General features: G+C 30.2%; 1 long non-coding RNA gene across 1 annotated transcript in view; it reads right to left on the bottom strand.

Annotated features, from left to right (window-relative positions):
• The window catches only part of LOC110270859, a 17,886-nt gene that overhangs the window by 1,877 nt on the left and 6,918 nt on the right, over positions 1-9,091 (bottom strand). The window lies entirely within an intron of this gene.

Here is a 9,091-nt window from a genome sequence, read left to right as displayed (position 1 = left end):
AAATAAAAAAAATAAAATAACGATAAGATAACAAATAAAATTAAGATAAGATAAATCAATAAAAGTTAAAATTGTGGCAGAATTTATGTATTCTATTGGATTGAATTTATGGACTGGTGTGAGACTTCTTTGTATATGTTAATGTGAAAGAGTGATTTAATACATTCCCACAAACTAGAATGTAAAAGATGTCGAGAATACTAAACTCGAAAAGATTGCAGTAAAAGGGTTGAGGAGATAAAGACTTAGTGGGTATATCATCTAACTGTCTAGAAGAATGTATGGGAAGAAGTTTTCTCATTCCATCTTGAATTTCCTGACAAACTAAATAATAGTCAACCTCTAAATGTTTGGTTCGTTCATGAAAATCTGTATTAGCCGCGATGTGAAGAGCATTTTGATTATCACAATACAATACTAGTGGACGAATAAAAAAGATGTGAAGAAATTGCAAAACATTTAGTAGTCATTGGAGCTCACAAGTTGTGCTAACAAGGACACAGTATTTGACTTCAGTGGATGACCAAGTAATAGTGGTATTTTTTTTTTTAATTTTTCAAGAAACCAAAGAATTACTCAAGAAAAAGCAATATATCAGGATAACCCAATCAATCGGAGTCACTAAAGCCGAGGATTTGAATTTTTGATTCTCTTGGAAAAAAAGTCCTTTGTCGTCGTAACACACGTTTGGCAACTTGAAGATGAGAGTCAGTAAGAGGTCATAAATTAACTTAATTATTGAGTGGCATACATGATGTCTGGTCGGATAGTGATGAGATAAATAAGTCGCCCAACTAAACGGCAATAAAAGAAGGTTCAAATAACAGAGGACTATTGTCTTGCTATAGTCGTGTGGCACTATTCATTGGAACAGAGGCAGGTTTAGTACCTAATAAACCAGAATTCTCCAAAAGATCAAGATAATATTTTTTCTAACATAAGCAAATTTTTTTTACTGATCGAGCAACTTCAATACCCAAAAATTTTTTTAATAGATCCAAGTCTGTAACTCAGAAGTATTGGTGCAAAATGGACTTAATGACAACAAGTTCAGAAATAGAATTACCAGTGAGAACGATGTCCTCAACATAGATTAAAAGGATAGAAATTTGAACACCTGTGAATTTAACAAACAGAGTATAATCAGATAATATCTGCTAATATCCATGAGATAGCAGAAGATGAGAAAGTTTGTCATACCACATACAACTAGATTGTCGTAAACCATACAATGACTTCAACAACTTGCAGCATTGATTCGGTCGAGGAGATGTATATCCGGGTGGCAGAATCATGTAAACATCTTTAGAAAGATCTCTATGTAAGAAAGCATTATTATTGATATCCAACTAATGTATGGACCAATGCTTCATAGAGGCCAATGCCAAAGCTAATCTGATGGTGGCAGGTTTGACAACAGGAGAAAAGGTTTCTAAAAAATTAACACCTTCAATCTGAGTGAATCCTTTAGCCACAAGGCGTGCCTTATATCGATCAACTAAACCATCAGACTTGCATTTGATGTGATAGACCCATTTACAGCCAACCAACTTAACATCTGCAGGACAATCAACAAGACACCAAGTTTTGTTCAACTCAAGATCATCTAGATCATCTTTCATAGCACTACATCAATTAGAGTGTTGATTGGTGTCCTTAAAGGACTTTGTCTCAACATTAGAATGTAGAGATAAAAGAAACTTATTTTATGATGATGAAAGAGAAGAAAAAGACATGAGTGAAAATAAAGGATATTGAAACTTTAAGGGAGAGAGATTTGTGGAGGTGATTAAAGAAATAAGTTGAAAGTCGGTGACATCAATCGGAATGATGAGGATGGAGTTGCTCATGTGATGAGAAAAGTGACGTGAAATAAGGAAGTGATGGTGGACTAGTGTCTATTACGGAAGGAGAAAAGGGTGTATGACTTGAAATAGAATCAGTGGTCATGAGTTCAAGTTAGTTAAGATAAGACAGTAAAAAAGAAAGAGAGGTTGTTGAAGAAAATAAAGAATTAGATGAAAGTGGGTTAGTGGGTGGACTAATGAAAGTGAAGTGTGGGTCAATAGGAATAGGTTCTGGTTTAATAGGAAGACTAACTGAATTTTGTTCGTGAGAAAGTGTGTTTGGTAATGCTGGATTGGGTGTATAGAATTGGGCATCTTTTGTGATTAAGAGCAAGATCATTTCATAAAAAGTCACATTTTTAAACATTTCAATCCTTTTATCTTTTAAACATAAACAATATATCCTTTAAAACCACATTGAAAATCAATAAACACCGTCTTTTTTACTTTTAGATCAAATTTTGATCTATTTGCCATTAGGATAGAAACAAAATATAAGCATATAAAAACTTTAAGATCATGATAATTTGGTAGATGATTAAATAAAATCTCAAATGGTGTTTTAAAATTAATTACAGATGATAGAACTCTATTAAGCAAATAAATAGCATGATTAACAACATAATACTAAAAAGATGATGGTAAATTAGATTGAAACATAAGAGCACGAGCTATATTTAAAATATGTTGATACTTGTGTTCTATCCTTCCGTTTTGTTGAGAAGTTTCAACACAACTACGTTGATGAATAATGCCCTTTGAAGTATAAAAATAATGTTATATAAGATAAATTTTCATCCATTATCGGAACGAACAGTTTTGACTTTAGAGTTAAATTGTGTTTCAACTAAATTAATAAAATTCTTTTTATATGATTTTATACTTTTCCTTTTGATTTTAATAAAATAACCCATGTAAAGCAGCCAAAATCATCAATAATAGTTAAAAATATTTATTATTATGAATAAAATTTTGTCGAAACGGAACCAAAATATCAAAATGTAATGAATCAAAATTTGCATTAGCTTTATTAAAACTTTGAGAAAATGAAAGTTTTATTTGCTTAGAAAAATGACAAATGTCACATGCCTCATCATGATGCATAGAAATAAAAGAAAAAATATTTATATGTAGATGATTGAGTCTAAATTGGTAAAAGTCTAAATTGATTTGAAAGACTGATTTTTTTATTGGAAGAGTGGTTATTTCTATTTTTTCAATTTAAATGATGAGTTTTAGTCTTTTTAAGAAGTGTCATGAGAGAAGAGTGTTGAGCGGATGAGAGGAGAGACTCTGATGAAGTTATTGGTGTGTCATTTTTCCTTGATCTTGGGTAGAGTTGTGCAACAAAGAAGTGTTGGGAGGCAAGGGAACACCGACGACATTAATGGAAGAACGACGAGTTAATACTCAAATTGGCCCCTGAAATTTGAACCCCGACTCAATTTAGTCCTCAAGGTTTCAATTGACTCTAATTGTACCCTAAAATTTTGACCCGCACCTCAAATTGGCCCTTATATCGTTTTCCGTCATCGGAGAGATGACCTGACCATTTTAAATATCACCTGGTAGTCTCAAAACGACGTCGTTTTACTGTTGGCGCCGAAATCTTTAGAAACGACGTCGTTGACAAGAGAAAGGGGTTAAATGAAAATCCAAACATTAACCACTTCAAAAGTGAAACCCAATTGACCATTTCTCTTCCTCCTCTTTCCCTCGTAAACGTTCCCGTCAGAGAAGCACCATGGGTGTCGCAGTAATGGAGGTTTGAAACTTTTCTTACTTGTCCCCCCATTGTGAAGATTAATTACCTGGGAGTCATCTTTTAAAAAATAGGTTAGTAACAAAATTGTTGCTCTCAACTACCATGCTCTATTTTTTTCAAAATGTTGGTTTGTGGGTTGTTTTTCATTTTTTCACTCTACTTCATTAGTGAAATTTTGGGAGAATGTGGTTGATTATGGTTGTTGATGATGATAGAGTTTTTGTATATTAGGGTTTAATTTTTTTGCATGTGTGTGGCTATGATCAACTGAATCGTTCAATTCTTTGTCCATTAGAGCAGTTTTTAATTCTTCATATTCCATTTTAAAATAACAATTTTACTCCTTCATATCCCATTTTAATTTAATTGTTGACCGGATAATTTTTTGTAAAAATAAAGTATTTTCTGTGCTGAATATTGTTTGCATCAATGACCGCCATGAGTGTTTTATTATACATCTAAAATTAAGTGATAATCATGAACTGAACTACTTGATTTTTCTTAGATATTGACATTAGTACTATGGCTTGAAGGTGTCGTAGATGATCATATTCAAGATTTCAGTGTATTTTGAGCATTGTGGTGTTATATCTAATCAGTCGGTGGTTAAAAAAATTGAAACCATGTCACGTTATTTTGACTTGGATTGTTTCATTATTTTTTGTGAAGTATTGACAATGTTGGATAGTGTTGTATGGCATAATAATTTGATACTTGAGTCAGAGTTGAATTTATTTTGACTAGTAAAGTTGTAATTGTATCCAAATATTGTTGATTTTATTTGTTTTATTCTTTCATGTTTCATGATTAAGGATTGTATGAGATAAATTGAAATTAAACCGAAATAAAACAAGGTCAAGTTATCCCACCATGTTGGTAAGTTTCCATCAATCTAACATAGTAGATTGCAGAAAATTCAGAAAGAATCTCAAAAATGGACACCGATATAGAGTGGAGATGAAGAGTATCAAAGATTTGAGATCCACGGTTGGCCTACCAACATGGCTGTTGACTTGGAAAAGAGCATATGCACCTGTAGATTTTGGCAAATAACAAGTACTGAGGTAGCCAATAATTGTTTATTTCTATTTGTTTGTATCATTTGATTAAACATAGTTTAGATTAGATAATCACCAGTTTGTATTCATTTAAGTGTTGTTATTTGTTTAACTATTTTTTTTTTGTCTCTGGTGATTGGTCTCTATTTAAATAGATTGTTGGATACTGTTTCGTATACACTTAAATTTATTCACTAATGAAAGTGCATACTACATATATAGTTATTAGAGCCAGTTCCTGATCTTGTCTTCATATATAGACTCATAACATCTTGACCAATTTGATCAAACTATACTCTTCTGATACTTATTTGGTCATAAGTTATACCTCATCTTTTATATAATCTCAGTTTTAAAATTTTTTTACAGGATATATCATTACCAAGAAAACATAAAATTTTATTTCTATTTTGTCATTAAATACATAACAATACTTCATTCACATAACTGATATCACATTTACATATATTTCATCCCACCTAATCCATAAGCTACAATCACAATTCCAAAAATAATAACAAACACAGACAACATAATATTTCATATTTTTAATATTCTAATTTCAACTTCAACTGCACCAATTTTTCATCCCAGAGATATTTTTCAATGGTCTTCACTAACTGAACTTTCATTTCTGCCAACTATGACTTCTTCTTCTTCAACATCTGCCCATTTAAAAAAGTCGCACCATCTCTTACCGGTAGTCTACAACACCAAAAATCCAAAAAAAAATTGAGAGGAAGAACAACTACAAAACCAACAAGCATTTGAGAAATAAGACACATAATCAACTTGCAACAATTCAACCAACTCACATTATAGTTAGAGCATCCATAGAATGATCTTTCTGGATTGGAATCCGTCCCAGACCACCGAAGAATAGGACGCAACCCACAACCGCACCAATGTGGAACCTTCCCACTTCTGTCACGGTGTGCGTTCTTCACTCAGCCACCATGCGAACAAGCTCTACTAGAGCTACCTGAGTCTTGACTGCTACTTCCCAACATTTTTCTCAACTCTTGGAGACACTCTTGTGATTTAGGAAAATTGGGACTTTCTAGGTTTTATTTAAGATTTTTAGGGGTTAAATATATGCCTTCAAATATTTTGCCACGTCATCTAACTGCTAGGGTGTCAGGTGTCAACCAAAATTGCCAGGTCAGCTTTCCGGTGATGGATGATGACGGAAGGGCCAAATTGAGGCACGAGCCAAAATTTCAGGGTACAATTAGAGTCAATTGAAACTTTGAGAGCTAAATTGAGTCGGGAGTCAAATTTCAGGGCCAATTTGAGTATTAACTCGAAGAACGACTCTTGTTATAAAATTTTGGCCTACTTGCAGGTGGCGTGGGTGGCCGGCGAGTAGCATGCTTGGCATAACATACATCAACAGTGTGACCGTCGCGGTCACAGTCACAGTACGAGCATAATTTTGAGAAAGAAAGAAAAGCTTGACAATTAGGATTGACAGTTTTAATCATGAATATCAGTATAACTCATAAGAAATTTTATTATCATAATAAAATTGTGAAAGAATAAGAAAACAAAAGATAAAAAATATTGTATTTTGTATTTTTATTGAAAAATTATAAAAGTAAAACTAAATATATATAGAATATTGCTTATAAAAGATAAGAACACGAACAAATATAAGATAACAAATAAAGATAAAATAAAATAATAAAAACTAAAATTATAGTAAAATTTATGAATTCTATTGGGATGAATTTGACTGATGTGAGAATTTTTTTATTGTTGTCATAGACTAATATAAAAAAAATTTAATATATGACTCCTCCAAAAATTTGATAATCAAAATAACACTACAACAATATAGATTATTTTTTAGAGCTATATGTGTCAAAAAAGAATTAAAATTTATCAAAAAAATAAATTTTGACATTATTTTAACTATGAAAATATGTTAATAAAAAATTGTCAAAAATAGTATTTTTAACATATAAGTAATTGTCAAAAAAGCTTAAATCTTATTTTGATAAATATTGGCTATCAAAAATAATTTGTTAAAAAAATTGAGAATATATTTTCTGTGATATTTATTAATAAAGAATGAGATGAAATCTTGAAACTGAAGAATAAGTTGAGATTTTGAAGATAAAAAATGAGTAGTATAATCCCAAATTAAAAGCAGTGTGATGTCAAAATTGAAGGAATCCAAAAAAGAAGAAGAATAGTGGAGTAAATTGAGAACAAATGAGTGTCAAAATTGAGGAGTAATTTTCTACGGTCAAATTATTTATCAAAAAAACATAGAAAAATTGACATGTGTGATATTTGTCAAAAATATATATTAATTTTTATATTTAATTATGACTATTAAAAAATATTAAAATAACTCTCTCTTTTTTTTGTAGTATAAATCAGCTCTTCAATCACTAAAAATATTGTCATGCAAGAGTATGTCACCACCTTAATATATGCTCCAATTAAGATCTAAAAATTATTTTCACCAAATTATTTGAATTTTTGTTTATGCCTTTAAAAGAAAAAAGAGAAATGTTTCTTGTATAAGTAATACATTAGAATTAAGATTGAATAAATTTAACAACATACATATGCAAATAAATGGTCCAACAATATTAAGTTGTTCGTATTGAATAAGTTCTTATGCTATACTAAAATTGAATAGATTTAACTCAATTTTAAAAATTAGTTCAAAAGATAAAAAAATATTTTATATTTATAAACTATAAAGCGTGAAAAGTAAGAACGCCTATATAATTGTAAATCGCTTTATATCTCCACAAGCTTATATTTCAACATTTTACTTCCATTCTAAAATAAAAAGTGATATTTTAAAGACCTAAATTAATTTAGTGGAGTTAAGTGACAATAATTTATTTGAAGCTAATGAGTCAACCTTGACTATTTTAAAGCCTCATAACTTTGGGATATCAAATAGCCCCACATTCATCAAAAAAATTAAAGAAAGAAAGTTGTGATGATATATTATATATAGAAGATCTATACCGGTTGTTGAATGATGAAGAAAACACTAAGGTGAAGGTAAAGAAAAGAGAAAGAAGAAGAAGAAAAAGAAAAAAACAGAATCTAGTAGTTCATGAATTTTCAACAGAACTTTGCTATACAAGAAATCAGTATTGAAAGATATCTATGTGAAGCGAAAATTAAACCAAATAAAGAATCAACGTCTAACATAAATTATGTTACCCTACCTGCGGGTATTCAATTTGGACTAACTCATTCGGGTAGGGTTGTTTATCATACCCGCTGCAGGTAGGATAGGGTAGGGTACTAATTTATTTGCGAGTAGGGTAAGGTACGGGTTTAGGGTATACCCTATCTTACTCATATTCCTAATATATATATATATATATAAAAGTTATGTATGTAGTGAAGAAAGTGAGTGTTGAACTTACAATCTTCCTCTTATAAAAACATGAAATAACCACTAAATTAATTGATAATCGTATTATTTGTAATTTTATGTTGAATTTCTTTAAGATTTTTTTGTCTTTAATTTTAATTTGAACTTTATTTTTTATTTTCTATTTTATTAATATGTATAAAATTTGAAATGGTTGAATTTTATATTTGTTTCAAAATTTTTTATTTTTCTGCGGATAGAGTCGGATAGAGTAGGATTTAGAACTTTAAGGTGCGGATAGAGTTAGAGTTGAGAGATTCTTAACCCGCGAATAAGATAGGATAGAATTTTAAAAAAATTTTCAATACACAGATAAAATTAAGATAGAGTCCAAACACTACCCTATTTTACCCCTTATCAGCCCTGGTCGTGTAACGAATTATTTGATTGAATTGTTGAAATGGTTTCTAGGTCATAAATCATTATTTAAAATTGTGACCTCAAAAGGTTTTAACTTATAATAATATTATCCAAATTAAATGTTTCATTTGTTCCGTACCAAAGCAAACCATAATTCCTTGCCGGAGAGAACTAACCAATAATTATGCGGCATCAAACACTGAGTAAGCCAGCATTTCGAAAAAGAAAAAAAAAATAATAAATAGAGAATTAATTTAAATTATAGTTCCAAGTCTATAACCTATGTTTAATGCTCTTCTATATCAATTGAATAATAAAATAATGATATACCAATAGCACCATATAGAGAAAATTCTTTATGCCGCTCACGGCTTTTATGAAAACAATTAATTAATTTCCGCACCTAAATTTGTTCCCGCTAGTGTTGCTTTTCTTTTTGCTTTTCCTTAATTTCTTGCTATAAAAGAAATACAGACAAATATAACAAAAGAAACATGAGCCTTAGCTAATTAACATGTATTAGAAAAAGAAAAAGAAAAATGCGTTTGGTATGATTTAAATATTTGGAGATATATTCTAATTAAAACTTAACTAATAAGATATATTGTACAATTATTATTTATTAATTTAAAATTTCTGGTGTTGTGTA

This window comes from Arachis ipaensis, chromosome B04 (genome assembly GCF_000816755.2).
Source record: "Arachis ipaensis cultivar K30076 chromosome B04, Araip1.1, whole genome shotgun sequence".
Classification (NCBI taxonomy): domain Eukaryota; kingdom Viridiplantae; phylum Streptophyta; class Magnoliopsida; order Fabales; family Fabaceae; genus Arachis; species Arachis ipaensis.
The sequence above is the reverse complement of the archived record's forward strand: the minus strand, read 5'-3'. Positions and strand labels throughout refer to the sequence as shown.